This window comes from Saimiri boliviensis, chromosome 10, assembly GCF_048565385.1.
Source record: "Saimiri boliviensis isolate mSaiBol1 chromosome 10, mSaiBol1.pri, whole genome shotgun sequence".
Lineage (NCBI taxonomy): Eukaryota > Metazoa > Chordata > Mammalia > Primates > Cebidae > Saimiri > Saimiri boliviensis.
This window is the reverse complement of record NC_133458.1, coordinates 34,147,584-34,164,834: the sequence shown is the minus strand read 5'-3', so window position 1 is coordinate 34,164,834 and position 17,251 is coordinate 34,147,584. Positions and strand designations below refer to the sequence as shown.

General features: G+C 39.3%; 1 protein-coding gene and 1 pseudogene across 9 annotated transcripts in view; one reads left to right on the top strand and one right to left on the bottom strand.

Annotated features, from left to right (window-relative positions):
* Positions 1-17,251, bottom strand: part of CADPS2 (calcium dependent secretion activator 2) — a 577,926-nt gene that overhangs the window by 541,354 nt on the left and 19,321 nt on the right. The gene's annotated exons all lie outside the window — the stretch shown is intronic.
* LOC141580145 (transcription factor p65 pseudogene) lies at positions 2,466-3,101 on the top strand (annotated as a pseudogene).

Sequence of the window (17,251 nt, the reverse complement as noted above, 5' to 3'; positions counted from 1 at the left end):
AGAGACAGGGTTTCACCATGTTAGCCAGGCTGGTCTAGAACTCCTGGGCTCAGGCAATCCTCCCGCCTTGGCCTCCCAGAGTGGTGGGATTACAGGTTTGAGCCACCAAGCCCAGCCTGTATTCATCTCTTCTAGTCTAGCTCAACATTCTCCTCCTGTCTCCTGTGATAAACTCATTTCAACTCTGATGAGTCTTTTACTTTCTTCAATAATAATGTGTTGAGCTGTGTATCTTTTGCCATTGTATTGTATTGTTCTCATACCATTTGTTTGTTACCAAAAAAAATGGCCAAAACATATGAAGCCTTTGCTGTATCTACTTAAATTAGACGTTTTCTTCTTGTAATCATTAAAAATATTTCTATGGGAAAGATTCTAAGCTTTTGGCCATGGGAAAACTTAGATTTCCCAAGTAAATTTGCTTTACCTCCCACTTCTAGAAAATTGTGAAGCTGCAATGCCAACCCACCATCATCCTATTGGTTACTGCTCTGAACTCATACTTACTTAGATTTTAATCTCCTTAATGCAAATTGTTTTACTTATGGAAAGGAACAAAAAACTCAATAGGAGTAGTAATGGTTAGAATGGTGATCGTATATATTAAAGCACTTGCATGTGGTTGAAAGCAATGTAGCAAAGCCATAAAACATCATGTTTATATGAAAGCAACAGTATGAGGTGAGAACAAAAGAAAAATACTCTTCTAGAGCAACTGCATGGTGATTTGCCAGGACAGAAGGTTTGAACCTGATCTCATTAGAACACTCAACACTTTGCCTATAGCTAAGTCTCATCATAATACTCAATGTTTTGCCTATAGCTAGGTCTTAATCTTAATAGAATACTCAACATTTTGCCTTTAGCTAAGGTCTTGTAGTTTTAGGAATGTTTCTGATAAAAGCAATGCTCTTACTCTCAAGCCCAGTAACCAGCACAACCAAGAGAGAAGTACCCAGTACGGCAGTGTTGCAGGAAGACAAACCCTTCCTCTGTGACAGAGCCCTCAGAGGTCAGTGCTGGAACAATGGGGAAAGGAGAAACTGCATCTCTCCTCAACTGCAAAGGAGAGATTCAAGAGGTAAAAGGGCCCTCCTTAAATTGACAAACACTTGCACAACCTCCTAGAGAAAAGCCCATTTATCTACAAGCTACCATGGGCCAGGTCTAGGCTGAGTGTCCTCTCAGTGCAGGAGCAAGGACCTCCAAAGGCTCTAATACATTCAAGATCAGATGTTATCGGTATCTGTCTCTGGTTGGTAAAAAATAAAGAACTTTCATAGAGCTAAAAAGGATCAATGCTAGAAAGTGGCAAAGCTGCAATTCAAACATACGCCACAGCCTCAAATGCCTGTGTTTTTACCCCCATTATATTTTGTTTCATTCTCATTCAGAGGTTACTGCAGGTTAAAATATTTCCACATTAATGGACTGTATTAATACCTTGCATCTGTGTGTAAAATGCCATGACATATGTGACTTTTTCCCCAAGAGTTTCAGAAATCTAAGTAACCAACAGCTTCAAACAACTCACATGAGATAAGGAAGATGGGGAAGGGAGAGGAACTACATCTAGGAACCTGGGGATTTACACACAAAAGCTGTCTTTCTGAAGACTTTACTAGGAAAAAAATACTCTTGAGGTATCTTGGAACAGCTTTTCATGTTCTATTAAGAGTTTTCATGCAAAAGCATGAAACCTGCTTTCCAAAGTCCCAGGCAGGTTAACGAATAATTACTACACCTTTCAACCTTCTGCATCTACAGTTTTCATTTGAAGACTAAGGGCAAAATTCACCCTAAACTCAGCCTCTTACTAAACTACCCAGAGACAACTCAGAAATTTGCATTTCTATCAATGATTAGCTTAAGCAAGTTGGTTGCCCACTATTTTTCATAAACACAAATCTGATTGATGTTTTTCAAAAACTTTTAAGCTTTCTTTAGAAAAAAACATTGGAACATTCTGAAGGTCTCCTCAATCTGTAAAATATCTAGAGGAAACTATTTTTTCACTTACATTTAATTTGCTTAGTCAAAAATCACCAGAAACCATTTTAATTTGCATTTTACAAAGTCTCTTTTAAAATATACTTAGAACATAGAAGAAATTTTGAAAGCTTGGTTATTTTTGTACTCAGGACATCACAAATGCCACTGCCATACACTTCCAAGGATGTTTCCTTGGTAAAGTCACAAAGTTCATAAACTCTGGAGCTTCTCAGTCTCTGCAGTCTCCAGCTGTTGGCAACATCTTTATCACCTACTCACACTTTCTAAGCAAAGTGAAAACAGAGTCTGTGCATAAGGAATGTTGATTTAACAAATTGTTATTAAGCATTTATATGTTTACTACCATAGCCAGCTGCTATGGCTGCTATAAAAGAGGCATTTGATTGGGTCTTTGCATTCAAGAGCCTTTCAATTTAAAAAGCCAATACAATTTCTCAGTAGAAGCTCCAACAATGGCCAGTGAAAACCCTGTTCCCAAGCCAGTCCCCCAGCCCTATCCCTTTACATCATCCCTGAGCACCATCAAGTATGATAAGTTTCCCACCATGATGTTTCCTTCTGGGCAGATCCCAAGCCAGGCCTCAGCCTTGGCCCCAGCCCCTCCCCAAGGCCTGGCCCAGGCCCCAGCCCCTGCCCCAGCCATAGCATCAGCTCTGGCCCAGGCCACAGCTCCTGGCCCAGTCCTAACCCCAGGCTCTCCTCAGGCTGTGGGCCCACCTGCCCTGGCTGGGGAAGGAATGCTGTCAGAAGCCCTGCTACGGCTGCAATTTGATGAATACCTGGGTGCCTTGCTTGGCAATAGCACAGACCCAGCCATGTTCACAGACCCGACATCCATCAACAAGTCTGAGTTTCAGCAGCTGCTGAACCAGGGCGTACCCATGGCCCCCCATACAACTGAGCCCATGTTGATGGAGTACCCTGAGGCTATAATTCGCCTAGTGACAGTGGCCCAGAGGCCCCCTGACCTAGCTCCTGCTCCACTGGGGGCCTGGGGACTCCCCAACAGCCTCCTTTCAGGGCATAAAAACTTCTCCTCCATTGCAGACATGGACTTCTCAGCCCTGCTGAGTCAGATCACCTCCTAAGGGGGTGACACCCGCCCTCCCCAGAGCACTGGGTTGCAGGAGATTGAAGCCCTCCTAAGAAATTATGGATTCTGGTGGGGTGTGCTCCAACTGCCCCCAACCTTGGTGATGCCTTCCTTGGGGCAGGGGGGCACATTTTATTATTTTATTGGCAATATCTGTATCTCTCTCTCTTTTTGGAGGTGCTTAACCAGAAGCATTAACTTCTCTGGCAAGGGGGTACTGGGGGAACTCAACTCTTTCTTTCCCTTTCCTGATGCTTTCTCTGTAGGGAACTCTGGGGTCCCCCATCCCCATCCTCCAGCTTCTAGTACTCTCCTAGAGAGAGAAGTAGGCTGCAGCTAAGGCCTTTGAGCCCACAAAGCCTTATTATCAATTGTCTTCCATCATGGATTCATTACACCTTCATCAAAATAACACCCAGTTACCAGCCCCTCTGTGACACTGGCATTGTCCCTGTGCCTAACACCAGAGTTTAAGGGGCTGGCCTTCCTCCTTGCAAGCCAGTTTAGTTGATGTTCTCTGCCAATATGCTTACCCTGCCCAGCTTATGGCAGCTAGTGAGCACTGGTCAAGTATCTCTGCTCCCACTAAGACCAGCTAAGTTGTATGCCTACAATAAAATGGTTGTGTTTCTGAACTCATATACGTCAGTTACTTATCACTATAATGAGTTATAATTACTAATATTTCAATGTCATATGCATTCATTTGGGTTGCCAAGAAGCAGACACCAACACAAAATTAAACATGCAAAAGATATCTTGGAGTAGGGAACAGGAGAACAAGGTGCGGGAGTGATGTCTACAAGAGGGAAGAAAAGGGGGACTGTAGGATGTTCAACTGGGCCAGTAAGAAGTCCTTGAGCTGAAAATCACCCAACACAGGACAGGAATGGGTCTAGCTGTCCCTTCTGTGACCAACCGCTGGCTCAGAAAAGTCCACAGAAAGCATGGCCTCATAGTGAAGGTGGACTCAGAGGAGCAGCCATTCAGCTCTCAGTCAATTATGCTTCCCACAGCAGGAAGCCCGAGGGGTGTGTTCTTCCTTGTCTCAGCATGTAAACCAATACTAAAATTAATAGCTAAGACCTAATGAACCTGTATTAGTCTGTTCTTACATTGCTAATGAAGACATACCCAAGACTGGGTAATTTATCAAGTAAAAGAGGGTTATTGAATCCCCAGTTCCATGGGGCTGGGGAGGCCTCACAATCATGGCGGAAGATGAAGCAAGAGCAAAGTTACCTCTTATATGGTAACAGGCAAGAGAGCATGTGCAGGGAAATACTTCTTTATAAACCCTTCAGATCTCATGGGATTTATTCACTATCATGAGAACAGCATGGAAAAGACCCAACCCCATGATTCAATTACCTCCCCCCAGATCCCTCCCACGATACACAGGAATTATGGGAGCTACAATTCAAGATGAGATTTGGGTGGGGACACAGTCAAATCATATCAGAGCCCTTACTGTATAGACTATTTAAAGTATCTTTCACGCATCTATGTAATACTCATAGCCACAAAGACATGGGTCCTATTATTATCCCTATACACAAACCAGGAAACTGAGGCATAAGTAAGCCATGGCCATGCAGCTAGTAAGCAGCAGAACTGTAATTTGAATCCAGAAGTCTTTACTGACTCAAAAATTTCAGTGAAAAAGTTTTTTTCTATTAAAAATTAAGTTAAACATTTTGGAAAGACTCATTAAAAGCAAGTTGATAAATTATTGCTGTCACATTAAATATAATTAACACAACTGAAAAACATTAGGGGAACGAAATCTTAAAAATCTAGGAAGGACTCTACCTAGGAGATCTAGAAAGTCATTCAATGATGCCTGAATGCAGCTGTTCATTCAACTACAACAGGTACTAGGCATTGTTCTATCAACAAAACTGACAGAAGAATTTTTAAAAATTCCTGCCCTCATGCAGCTTACATTTATGTGGGGGAGGGGGGATAATGAATGTGTTATATAGTATATAATGGGGTAATCAGTGCAAAACAGGGAAGGAAAGTAGAAAGCTTATAGATGGGTGGGGGGAGGTGGAGAGAGAGTATGCAACTTTAAATGGGGGGGAGAAGGAGAGGGAGAGAGCCAGAGGGAGGAAAGGAAGGAGGGAGGGAGGGAGGGAGGGAGGGAGGGAGGGAGGGAGGGAGAGAGAGAGTGAGAGTGAGAGTGTGTGTGTGTGTGTGTGTAGGCCAGGGATAACCTCACTGAGTTAATGGTTAATTAAAGGCAAAGGATGGATGCCTGGGGAACAAAGGCAGAGGCAGGAACATGCCTGGAGGCTCCAGGAACAGCAAGGGGGCAAGTTTAGCTGGAACAGAGAGAGCAAGGGGGAGAGGTGGGAGGACAGATCATGTAGGGTCTGGTGGGCCACTATAAACACTTTCACGTTACTGTCAGTGAAACAGAACCCACTGGAGGTACTGAATAGAGAAGCAAACTGATTTCTGTTATAAAAGGAGTCACTCTGACTACATATAGAGAACAGATAAGGGTTGGGGGTGGTAAGGATGGAAGCAGGAAAACAAATTTAGGAGCTACTGCAGAATCCTACATGCAGATTGCTTTGCAATCTCCACTCCAAAAATCCACCATAAAAATATCTAAAATGGAAATGATAGAAAGCGCTTAGGGAAGTGACTTGCATTAGGAAAATAATGCACGACTAAAATCATAGGAACTATATAAGTTAAGGAAAAGGCCTTGGCCTCTGTGCCAGTCCTCTGTCTGTTTGGTCTCCCATTTATTCTCCTGCCTTCCATTTCACATGATTGAACCCTACAAACTACAGTCCTAGATGGCTGGCTTCTGATGTCAATAGACTAATGAGAGACTAGCAGGAGATCAGATAAATGAGGAAGAGAAAGGTCAGGGTATTTCTTCTCCTACCTCCTCTACTCCATGTGGTATTTGCAGAGGGCCACATCCTCCATTATTCCAGCCCCCTGTGGGGTGCCACCTCCACAGTTCCAATTACCCCTTGGTGGCCCAGATCCTCAGTTCTGCTCTCACCAAGAAGTTCCTGTGCTATAGCTGAGTTCCCACCAGGCAGCTCCCTTGTTGGCTCTGATAACAACTCCTCCCTTTGTTCCTTTAGCCCAAAGGGTGGTAATGGCTACCTGCAGTTGGTAACTTCTGAATTATATAAAAGATTCCTATTTGCTCTTTTAGCTTTTTCAATGCCTTTGTAATTAGTTCCCTATACCAAATCCCCCTATTGAACTACTTGGTGATATACATATTTTTTCTGACTAGATCCTGACTAGCATACCCTTACATCAAGAGTTACAAATAAATGTATATAAATATAACTGTTTAAATCTTGAAGATAGGCATATATTTAAATCTTGAAGATAGGCAGGAATGAAAAGAAGATGTGGAGAAGGGAGCAGGAGAAAAGGTAGAGGGGCATATAGTACATGCCAAAGCTTCAGTGCTTTGCAAGCATTCTCTCATTTGGAGCCCGAGGCAAAGTCCCAGAAGCTCCTTGTACTAGGAGTCACTCATAGAAAACCCCAGCCCTGTCCTTCCTTCAAAGAGCCCACTGCAATTGGTCAACACCAACAGACTCTAGGCTATAGTAACTGCTGGAACAATGTTCTTGGAGCTGCCAGAAATGAAGGTCTTAGCTGGGTGTGGTGGTTCATTCCTATAATCTCAGCACTTTAGGAGGCTGAGGCAGGTGGATCACCTGAGGCCAGGAGCTTGAGACCAGCCTAGGTAACATGGTGAAACCCGGTCTCTACAAAAAATACAAATATTAGCCAAGAGTAGTGAGTGATTTGTGCCTGTAGTCCCAGCTTCCCAGCTACTTGGGAAGCAAGATGGAAGAATCACTTGAGCCCTGGAGGTTGAGGCTGCAGTGAGCCGTGATCATGCCACTGAGCTCCAGCCTGGGTGACAGTAAAATCTTGTCTTGGAAAAAATAAAAAGAAAAAAAAATGAAGGTCTTGTCTTCATCTGCCCTCTACTCACAGTGTTCAATAATGAAAAAGTCAAAGAGGAGGAAGCAGATGAACAGAAAAGATAGTAGAAACTTGAGTCACCAAGGTGTCAATATAAAGACACCATCCTCAATTACAATAGAATATCACCAAACATCTCACCAGGTAGCATGTTGCCTAGCTGTGCCAGAACAAGGTGTGCTGCACACATACAAGGACAAGGGAGAGTCCCATGAGCAACCTCGGGACTAATGCTTATTACTGTTGCAGATAAGTAGTGTGCAAAACAATGATAGACAATTTCGCTTCAAGTATGAGCAGAGGGCAAAAGCTTCCACAGAAAAACACTTAAAGTGATAGTCTTCCAAAAGTGTTTGGTATAAAGGAAATGCTGAATCGACCCTAGGAACAGGTACTCTCACTAACATGAAAACACTGTTTCAGCATACAGCTGTTAGATACCACTTAGTTTAATTCAAAAAGGAATCACGTCCTTGAAAATCATAGTATAAAGGGACATCACTATATTTGTGTGAGACCTAAAAAAATTAGATAATGTTTACTGACTTGTTATATATGAAAATATAACCCATACAAATAAAACCCATAAAAGGCTTCAAATTATTTAAAAGCTTTTCTCCCTGGAGAGGATATAGTTTGTGGCGGAGTCTGAAAGCTTTTTAAAGTGTGACTTTGATCCCCATCTGCTATAGTCAGGGTGGGACAAGAACACTGATGGGAGAAAAAACAAGAACCCAGAAAAAGGTGTTGCTATTTTCCTGGAGGGATCATTTATTTAGTATCAGCAGTAATATTCCTTAGCAGTATTCTGCCTGGAAGCCAATTCTTCCTATATCAAATTGTGGACATGAAGAAAGGAAGAAAGCAGCCACTGAAAGTGAGAGGTACTAAACACATATTTACTTATCCTAATAGCAATCCATTCCTTGATACAAACAGATACATACAGAGAAAGGTTGAAAAATGTGGTAATTATCATATCACTAATAAATTAGACTCTGGAACTCAACTTCCAAACACAAATAGTGTCCTTCCATTCAGACTATAAGCATACCCAAGAAAACTCTGAGGGGAATTAAAAAATAACAGTGGCAAATCTGACAGGGATGGTAGGATGCCATGGGGAATCTGACCTTGTGGCTGGTAGGAGCAAAGTATGATCTTGAAACAAGAATGTGAAATAAGACCTAATGAATGGAATTTAGAAAACAAGAGAAGCCATGGAAACAGCAGGAAAAGCCTAGAAACAGGAATTTTTAAGTCCTTTAGACATACGATTGAATATGAAATGAATGCAGACTGCATCTACATCTATCTCAAGCCCTGACAACTTCTTTTAAATTCTAGGCACTATTTTCTATTGCAAAATCTCTTCCACAAACATGGTCAAAATTAAATTTATTATCTACCTCCATGTTTGCATATTTTTGGTTACTTAACTCTCATTCCAAATCCCTTTTCTCTTTTCCTCCAGGACAAAGACTGGTCATACAAATATTAATATCCCAGTCTTCCTTACAGCTACAGTTTGCCAGTAAGATGCAAAAAGAAGTTGAGGTGTGGGGAGGGGTGCTCCCTGTCCATAACAAAGTGGCTCTGTGATGGAGCCCATGGCCCCTTCCCCCTTTCCTTATGCCTGGGACATTGATACCTTTGCAGGCAGTTGCAATCATGAAAGCAAAAGCCTCGTGCTAGAGATGGAAGAGCAGGAAAACAGGCAGAGGGTGCTTTATGATGGTGTTACTGAGCCAACATCCCAGTCCCTGTGTTCTTGTGAAGTAAGCTCAGTGGTTTAAGCTACTATTAGAAATGATTTCTGTTCAGAGCCAACATAAGCCTCATTGGAATATCCCCAAATCTCTTTTTTCTCATGTGTTTCACATCTTGGTAATGGCATCCCCATCCCACCAGTGGCACCAGCAAAATTCTAGGAATAATCTCTAAATCCTCCTCATTTGGTCTTGCTTGCTTCTCATTCTATTTCTGAAATCTCTCTTCCAACCTTTTTCTTTCTTCTCCATCTTGTCCATCTTTACCTTCACCACCTCACTTTAGTAGTGTGGTTCTCTACACTACTAAAATGCCACCAAACTCCTCTTTCTGCCACTAATCTTCCTGGAACACCCAGACCTCTACTTACAAGTTAACACACACCTCAAACCTTGAAGTCTTGGCTCCCAGCTTGCTTCACAAGAGCCCTCAGCATACTGGGGCCCAACAATAGCTAAGAAAATATGCCAAGTGGACATTTTAACTGACATTAAAAAAAAAAGTAAAGATACAAAGCAAAACAAGATATCCTTTGTGCTCATGAAATATACAAAGACATCTAACAAATTCTCTATAAAGCACAGTAAGCACTGCATACGTTTTTGTTAAAAAATGAAACAAGCCAACTTTACAAAGACAACTTTAATATGATTTCAAGATTAGCAATGCTGCACTGAGGTGTATATTCTTACAAACTATTCTTAGTATTATATGTATCAGCACACTTGTTCCAGAGAATTATTCAGTATGTTACAAGCATCAAAAAGTATACACTCCTAATTTAATATCCTCAATCTAGAAATATTGTGAAATCCATCCCTTCTCTCCTCATAAGGTTTTTGCAGACAGTCATCATGGCAAAAATTATGGTATGAGGAAAGAATATATAACCATTGACATATTAGAGCTTTTTGAACAGGAAAATATTTAGGATACAATGCTAAGGGAAAAGCAAGATTCAAAATTGTTTTCATGGCATCATTAATGGGGGAAAATAGGCATGCAAACAATAATGATAAGGATGAACTGCTCTGCATTAATTACAGCTGGTCTGTTCACACATTTCTCCCCCTCTATTTCATTTTATGTTTCTGTACTTTCCAAACACTTTACTATAGGCATTTCTGCATTCAGAAAAAAAATTACAGGTCTGGAGATGTATGAGTAATAAACAAACAAAAAAAACCAGTAAACAGTAAAAAGTGAAAAAGTAAAAGAGAAATTCAAGTTGAGTTATTTATTAAATGATGGTAACTTGCCATAACCAGATTCAATGTTACTTTGGGAAAGAAGTGGGAAGCCCTGAGTATGAAGCCCCTAAAGGCAGAGGCTTGCAATCAAGATCAATAACCACCTGAGCATTTAGACAGAGTCTATTACAGCTTATGTGAATTCAGAATCCCAATCACGAGGTCCTGACATTTTAAGATTTCCTATTCAAACAAGTTTCCCAAACAATCCTAAATAACTCCCTTTATAAAGCCACTGTGGCAAATGACAAAAAGACTCAAGGTACTTCACATCGGGCTTTAGCTGTGTGTATTAATGCTTCAGTGGCCCACGATTTGTCCTGCAATATACCCACATACTCTCAAATTCAGTGTAATCTAATAAAATGGTTTTAATTAGAGCTTTAATACAAGAAACAAAGCTCTTACTTTGCAAGAAAAAAAGAAAGACACTTTGAGAAACACCTGAGGTAAAGATCTAAGGATTTAGAGGCACAAGAGCCTCAGTTCAAAGTCAAACGCCATCATTTATAAACTGTATGACCTTACTCAGATTGTTTACATTCTCTGAGCAAATACAGAAATAGAAAAAGATGAGCTCAAACTTCTAAGACTTCAAGTGTCAGTTATAACTATCACACTCATTTCTTCTAAAAGCCATATGTGTTTTAACGCTTGCTTTTAACCTTCATTCTCTAAAGAACAACATCTCAGAACTTGGTAAGCATTAATATTTGAAAAACATTATACTGAGTTGACATTTTAAACTATATATTTTCATGACATTACAGAGATTGTTCTGCTGTGTGGCCAATGGACACCAATATATAATTCTAAAATAAATGAAAACATTGGGAGCATAGTGAGGTCCCTGGTGAGAACAAGTAAAAAGTGTGGTATTTAAGCAAATATGCTACATACAGCTATCTTTAATGAGAAAATATAAGTTTCTAGTAAAATGTTAATTTGCATTTGGCCCTTGGGGAAAAACACAGATGGTACTACCTACTGAAACCATTACATATTGATATGGTCAGGGAACAGGGCCTGAGGGCTAGGCATATAAAAAGAATTAGGCAACTTCTGTCAGAAAATTTATAATAGAATTCAGGTCTCTCTCAACCTCAGAAGTTAGTTTTCAAAATACATTCCTGATTATCCTTTTTACTCTTCATTTCCTGTTTTGCTCCTAAAACTGCTTAATATTTTCAATTTCTCTGGGTTTTAATTAATTAAAAGTTTACATATTACATTAAAGAAAAATACCCCAAAGGACTCTTAAAAGTTTTATAAACAATTGAATATGGGAGCCATCTGTTGAACAGAATTAGATAATTAATTTGGTGACATCCTTTTAATTTTTTATTCCTGTCTTAATGTATACAATACCTGGTTATGCCTCTAGGCAAAAACATGCTGCAGAATGAGTTACAATTTGCTTTTGAAATTGCTTTCTCCAGTCAATTGTTTATTTCATCATATCAAGGTCATTTTAGAACCTATAGGTCTTATTCTAGTTAATGGCTCCAGTAGGACACAGGAAGTCAAATATAAAACAAATAAGTCACTCAAAAAATGAACAGAAAAGTAGACAATATTTTAATTATACACATGACTATAATATTATAGTCATCCTTTGTAATCTATGAGGGATAGGTTCCAGGATCCCCTTGAGTATCAAAATCCATGGATGCTTGGGAACCTTATATAAAATGGCACAGTATTTACATATAATATTCTCCTATATACTTTAAATCTTCTCCATATTACTTATAATACCTAATACAATATAAATATTATGTAAACCATTACTATACTGTCTTATTTTTTATTTGTAATTTCTTCCCCAAATATCTTCAGTCTGCAGTTGGTTGAATCCCTGGATCCATGGATGCAGAGGGCCAACAGTGTAATGACTCTCCAGAGCAAACTTTATACCTCTGTATACCTCCACTAAAGTCAAAAGGCAGATAAAAACACCTCTTTGTCAATGACAATCTTAAGAGGATGATCAGAAAATTCATACAAATAGAACATGCTCGGATTTATAAGTGCACTAACAAAAACAGTAGGATAACTTCAAAGAGCTACCTCACCCTAAAGAAAAGCAAACTCCACTTTTTACCTCCCAACTTCCTCCCATCCCAAGTTCATGAAAAATAAGACTAGCCAAAAGTTGGAAGAACATGCTCCTATCTCTAGATTGTCACCAACAAATGCCTGGCACATTTTTTTTTTTTCCCCGAGACAGAGTCTCACCCTGTTACCCAGGCTGGATTGCAGGAGTGTAATTATAGCCCACTGCAGATTTCAACTCCTGGTTCAAGTGATCATTTGCCTCAGTTTTCCAAATAGCTGGGACTACAGGCATGTGCCACCATGCCTAGCTAATTTTTTTACTTTTTATTTTTTTTTTTTGTAGAGGCAGGGTTTCACTTTGTTGTCCAGGCTGGTCTCAAACTCCTGGCCTCAAGCAACTCTCCTGTCATTCTCCCAAAGTGCTGTGATTGCCAGTGTGAGACATTGTGCACAGCCATAATAATTTTTTTAAGCTAAAGGCAACTGTAACATTTTAGAACACCCAAGGATAAAGAACATTAAAACATTTAAGAAAGAATAAAACAAGTTATTTAAAAATAAACAGACTACAGTTAACCTAATCACCCTACTATGCAATAGAACATCAGGATTTAGTTCTCCTATAAAACTGTAATTTTGCACCCATCGACCAACCTATCTCTAAACCCCTGTGCCCACTACTCTTCCCAGCCTTATAATAGTAACCACTATTACACTCTCTACTTCTGTGAGATCAACTTTATTAGATTCCGCATGAAAGAGATCATGCAGTATTTGTCCTTCTGTGCTTGGTTCATTTCACTTAACACATGGTCCTCTAGGTTCATCCATGTTGTCACCAATGACAGAATTTCATTCTCTTTTTATTATAAATAGTAGTTCCTTTTATAGTTAAATAGTAATGGTATGAGTATATACACCACATTTTCTTTATCCATTGGTCCAATGACAGACACTTAAGTTGATTTCCATATCTTGACTATTGTGTACAGTGCTGAAGTAAACATGGAAATATGTGTGTGTGTGTGTGTGTGTGTGTGTGTGTGTGTGTGTGTATCTTCAACATACTAATTTCATTTCCTTTGAATAGATACCCAGTAGTGGATTACTGAATAACATCGTAGTCCTATTTTTAATTTTTTGCAGGACTCCCATTCTGTTTTCCATATGGCTGTGCCAATTTACAGTCCCACCAACAGTGTATAAGAGTTCACCTTTCTCCACATCTTTGCCAGCATTTATCTTTCATCTAATTGATAACAGCCATTCTAATTGGGGTGAGATAATAGCTCACTGTGGTTTTGATTTGCATTTCCCTCATAATTAGTGACACTGAACATTTTTTTCATATATCTGCTGACCATCTATATGTCTTGAGAAATGCCTATTCAGATTGTTTGCCCACTTTTAAATTAGATTATTTGGGGTTTTTTGTTGTTGTTATTGAATTGTTGGAGTTCCTTGCATATTTGGATATTAAACCGTTGTCAGCTGCATAGTTTGTGAATAATTTCTCCCATGCTGTAAGTTGTCTCTTCACTTTGTTATTTCATTTGCTGTGGAGAAGCTTTTTAATTTGATGTAATCCTATTTGTCTACTTTTGCCATAGTCAACAATAATGTATTATATATTTCAAAATAGCTAGAAGAGAGGATTTTTAATTTTCTTACCACAAAGAAATAACAAGAGTTTCAGGTTATCGATATGCTAATTGCTCTCATTCGATCATTATACACTGTGCATATATATTGAAACATCATAATGTGCCCCATAAATATGTATTGTTATGTGTCCATTTTGTCCATCTTAAAACAAAACATTTTAAAATGAACAAAATCAGACTGCATGTTTTTCATTAGCAACACTAGAAGCTAGAAGACAGTGGAGAAATACCTCAGAATTCTAAGGGAGAATAATTTCAACCTAGAATTCTATGTCCAGCCAATTTCCCCATTAAAATGAGGAAAATTTTAGAATTGCATAGAATCAGAAATTTATCACACACTATTTCCTACAAAGGTGGCAGATCAGAAAACAGAGGCTCCAATTCAAAAGAATTATGAAAGAAATAACAGCAACTCTCAGCCTGCTGTCCAAACACTAATTCAGACTAGAGCAAGCTAAAGGAAGGACATATCTGCAGAGAGAGGCAAAAAATGGAGACATCAGTGGGGTCCTTTGGAATAGTGATTCTCAAACTAAATCAGATACAACATCCCACGTCTGGATACTTTCCCTTGGTCCTCAAATTCATGCTGTCCTCTATTCTATGCTCTGTGCCTTGGGAGGCTAAGAAACGGTAAAGGTGGACATTTTTCCTTTTCAGATTCTCTTTTGGTTTCCCTTTTGGTGAAATGTCATCACATAATCCGAGGAAAGAAGAAAAAGAAGACAGGAGATTTATCCCTTGGCTCCCTTCTACAGAAGGTGGGACAGTGACCAAAGGCTTCACTAGAAACCACAGCTTCCATAAGAAAGCCTCTCTCTCTTGGCTATAGTTCCCACCCAGTTCTGGTCACAGCTCCGGTCTGCACACTGAGGCCTAGGAGGAGTAAGGGCTTCCCTCCATAGTCAATTCCTGAATGACTCATCACCCCTCATTGGTTCCCTAAATCTTGCCCAATGCTCTGTAATTTGTGAACTGCTCTTTGGAGTGTGACAACTATTTTCTGGTGGACCTAACTCAGTAATAATCAATATACTCCCCTTTGATTTTTTTTAAAAAAGATAATAACTTTTTGCTATCCAGAAATGTAATGTTTAGCTAAATTATCTGCACAGATATTTTCAGGTAAATAAATAAATACATTCTCCTAACTGAAATAGAAATAAACAATAAAATAAGTGAAATAACATGTATTTTAATATGTAAACACTTAGATATAACTGGTCAAGAAGATAAAGTAGATGTGTACACCCACTTATAAAGAAATCTGGGTTTAGGAGAAGTTAAGCAATATTTAATTGAATGTTATCAACACTGGTGTGTTTTTTTTTGATATTTTGAAATAAGGGTTTAATAGATTTTGTACATAGCCATAAAATCAAGAAGAATGTGACAACCGAAAATGAAGGCTGACACAAGCATTCAGTATTGGTAAAACAAGTATCACAACCATTATTGCTGTGTGGTGACATTAATTTTCAAAACAATGAGCAATTCTCAGAAAAGTTGCTAATAAAAAAATTTCAGTCTTTCCTCAATCTACCTGGGTGTCTTCTACATATTTTCAAAAACTTGCCATATATTAAAATCATATAAAATATACTTTGTATTGTATAAGTAAATAATTATTTCTAGACTCAAATAATTATGAACACGCTTTTACCTACATAATGTCTAAGAGGTGACTGAGATGTGATGTAAGATGAAAAACAACTCATCATGCATTTCAGAATTTCTAGAATCCCTGGACCCTACCCACTAAATAGTGTAGCAATGCCCAGTTACTGAGAAAATTTAAAAACACTCCCCCAGATGTTTTAAATGTCTGCCAGGGAGTATTAATAGTCCCACTGAAAACCAGATTTATAATCCGGAACAACTTAAGGAGGCAACAAAAGAAGACAAGATGGGTAGGGAAGAAAAAAAAAGTTAAAACTAGAAAATAGTTCAAACTAACATATATGTCATGCAGACAAATGTGGTGGATCTTGACCACATAAACTCCATTAGCAAGTTTTCAACTTGTAGAATCAATAACTTAATACCTCCGAAATTCAGTTAGTATTTTCCTCAGAGTCATAATATGATTGCTACAACTTCAGACGTTGGATGGAGGCAGCAAGGCTAAAAATGTGTTCTCTGTCATATACCAAAACTATACAAAAATAAAATTAGCCCGGTGTGGTGGCATGTGCCCATGGTCCCAGCTACTTGGGAGGCTGAGTCAGGAGGATTGCTTGAGACCAGGAGATCAAGGCTTCAGTGAGCCATGAAATTGCCACTGCACTCCAGCCTGGGCAAAATAAGACTGTCTCAAAAAAAAAAAAAAAATCTTACGTCTATGGCCACCTGTAGCCCTCAGGAAAGTTAGAAAAGCAAGTATCTTACGTAAGGCTAGAAATATCACAGCAAGAAAGAGGTAGAGAAAATGACTATCAAGCAGGCAATTAACACTGTCAGCAAGATATGCATGGCCATAATGTCTTCACCTGAAGGAATAAGACATAAAGGGATAAGCATATTACTTAAATTACAAGGAGATACATATACCATTTAAATTACACTGCAAACCATAGCTAAGATATGGGCCCTCGACTCCTTCCGACTTGTAGCTCTGTTATTCTCAATAAGCAGCAAAATAAATTTTTCCAAATGGCTGCTCTAACTCCTACCACACTGACATTGATACTCCAGGCAGTAGGAAAGGGAAAGAGACCAGAGAGGAACCATTTGTTTCCTTTTAGGAAATGCCCCATAGGTGTGTACTCATCATTTCTCTGTATGTTTGTCACATCAACCCTTGTATTAAAATTTGATCTCAATGTTGGAGGCAGAGGCCTAATGGGAGGTGTTTGGGTGATGGGGGTGGACACCTCCATCACTCTATTAATGAACAGATTAATGCCCTTTCTGTGGTGGGGTGGTGAGTTCTCATTCTGTTAGTTTCCATGAGGGCTGGTTGTTAAAATGATTCTAGCATCTCCTCTTACATGTAATATCTGCACACACTGGCAACACTTTACCTTCCACATAAGTTGAATTAGCCTGAGGCTCTCACCAGTTGCCAGCACCATGCTTCTTGCACAATCTGAAGAATCTCTTACCATTATAAAGTACCCAGCCTCAGGTATTTCTTTACAGCAACACTAAACAGACTAAGATATCACACTAGAGTGAACTCAAGTCTTGGCTATTGCTAGCTGCAATGGAACAGATGCTGTGACAAATGTGAGACCCTGACTGTTCCCAGACAGCTACTGACAGATTTTTGAGGTAACAATTGTAAACCAATTCTTGCTACTATTCCAGCAAGGACTCACTTTCTATTCTCCTCAGAGAAGTTACCAGCAGCCTCTGGCATGTCCTTGACTTCTATAAAAACAAACATTGCCTCTGCAATTCCTCATTAAGACTGATGG